The 2,185-nt window shown below is 40.0% G+C and overlaps 1 pseudogene; it reads left to right on the top strand.

The window, feature by feature from the left end:
• Positions 1-1,161: 1,161 nt before the first annotated feature.
• LOC149245554 (ATPase 1, plasma membrane-type pseudogene) lies at positions 1,162-1,773 on the top strand (annotated as a pseudogene).
• Positions 1,774-2,185: the final 412 nt, after the last annotated feature.

Below are 2,185 nucleotides of genomic sequence, written 5' to 3'. Positions count from 1 at the left end.
ACGCGGACTTCATGCTCATTAAAAAATAAACATAAGCATGTGAGCAGGCTTCCCCCCAGAGTTCAAGCTCATCCAGAAAAAATGAACCGGTAAATAACCATTTGAGACCATAGATTCTGTTAGACTCCGTCTCATGTCAGAGATAGATTCTTCTTCAAAACCCTGTTTTGAAGAAGAAATCATTAATGTATTGATTTAAATTATGTAATTTATGCTCCAGCTCTTCAAAAGGGAGCAGCTTCCTCAGCTCCTATCTCTGCAAAAGCACAAACCTTGTCTGCAAGCATTTGGGCAGACCAGTTTGATAACCGAGACCCAGAGGAAGCACAAGAGTTCATTCTTCAATTGGTGGTACTTTGGAATGTCCAGTGGCTTGGTTGTGTCTATATCTGTCCTCATGTACAGTCTAGAAAATGTTGAATGGGGTTTGGGGTTTTGTATCCCAACCATGGCAATGGCAATAGCACTCTCTGTTTTCATGTGTGGGACAAGGTTGTGCAGACATAAACTGCCTGGTGACAGTCCATTCACTGGAATTGCCCAACAATGAATAAGCTGGCTGAATAGCACAACATGATGACTGCTAGTCTCTTTATTACCATTGGAGCTTGTTCAGGGACATGGAGATTATAATGGTAAATTGTATAACCCTTTGGGGCAATAGAAGGTTGATACCACGTAGGCCATTGAGGGAACATTTGATTGCATTGAGACGGGCAGATATAATAGTTTTGCATCATACAGATTTGATATCAAAAGAAAAATATCAATATATCATGGCAATGTTGGAATGTTTACTTGAGGAGGAAATCCCTATTTTGGTAGCAAAATGGTCCCGTGCCATTTTTTCAGATTATAGTGCGAAGCTTCAGTGATTCCTCTGAACGTAGTGCACAATATGGTTGTATTGTGTGTTTCTGGCAATTGGTGATTTGATGTCCTTACTTGAGTACTGCTCGAAAGCTCCAGACCCACAGTTTGCTATGGAGCTGTTGAGATTTATGGAGGAAAAGAAGCTAAACATTGGCCAAAGTGGTTATCTATATATTCTGTGTGCCCTTTGTAAAGGTGGCTATCTTGATGAGGCTTTAAATTTGCTAACGCAGCTTGGAGAAAATACTTTTACAAAACCGGGGCTGTCGATGTATAATATTTTCCTAAATGGACGCTAGTCTTCTTGTTCCTGGTGATGTAGTCAGTATTAAATTGGGAGATATCGTTCCTGCGGATGCTCGCCTGCTTGAAGGAGATCCTTTAAAGATCGATCAGTCAGCTCTAACCGGAGAGTCTCTCCCAGTGACTAAGAATCCCGGAGATGAAGTTTACTCAGATTCTACTTGTAAACAAGGAGAAATTGAAGCCGTGGTTATTGCTACTGAAGTTCACACCTTCTTCGGAAAGGCAGCTCATTTGGTGGATAGCACAAACCAAGTGGGTCATTTCCAAAAGGTTCTTACTGCAATTGGTAACTACTGTATATGTTCGATTGCAATTGGAATTGCCATAGAAATCGTTGTCATGTACCCTATTCAACATCGACAGTACAGAGATGGAATTAACAACCTCTTGGTGCTTTTGATTAGTGGAATTCCTATTGCGAAGTGAATGACTGCTATAGAGGAAATGGCTGCCCTGAAAATTCTTTGCAGTGATAAAACCGGGACACTCACTCTCAACAAATTGAGCGTTGATAGGAATCAAAAAGATCTTTCACGCCACAAAGACATCAAACGCAACAGAATAGGATTCGACTCCTATTTCCCCAGATTTTAATTAATGTTTCAACTGGATTTGCGCTCCATGTGTCGGCCATCAGAGGAATTCAAGGGAAACGACGTTCTGTTTTAGAAAAAATGGTGATTCTCTTTATTCTGGCAATTATGGTTGAACAGCTCATTATTTTTATTGACCTGTAGGGAAAAGTTTTTGGAGAAGATATTACGCTACTGTTGTTTTAGTTCTCATTCAAATGCAGCGTAAAGTCAAAAGCCAAATTGAAATACATATAACTATCCCAGCATAGAAAACGAATTGGTTGGTCTATTTTGGGTCTTCAGTTGTCGATCAGAAGATTCAGCTACAGGTTTTGCCTATTCATTGGTTATCAACAAACAAATTGTAACGCTGTTCCTTAAGCAGACTTTTTCCTATTTTTAAGATTTCAAGTGAAACCGCCCCCCATCTT

This window comes from Pinus tabuliformis, chromosome 7 (genome assembly GCF_031772625.1).
Source record: "Pinus tabuliformis cultivar Carrire ecotype Pingquan chromosome 7, CPIR1, whole genome shotgun sequence".
Lineage (NCBI taxonomy): Eukaryota > Viridiplantae > Streptophyta > Pinopsida > Pinales > Pinaceae > Pinus > Pinus tabuliformis.
This window is presented reverse-complemented; position numbering and strand designations above follow the sequence as displayed.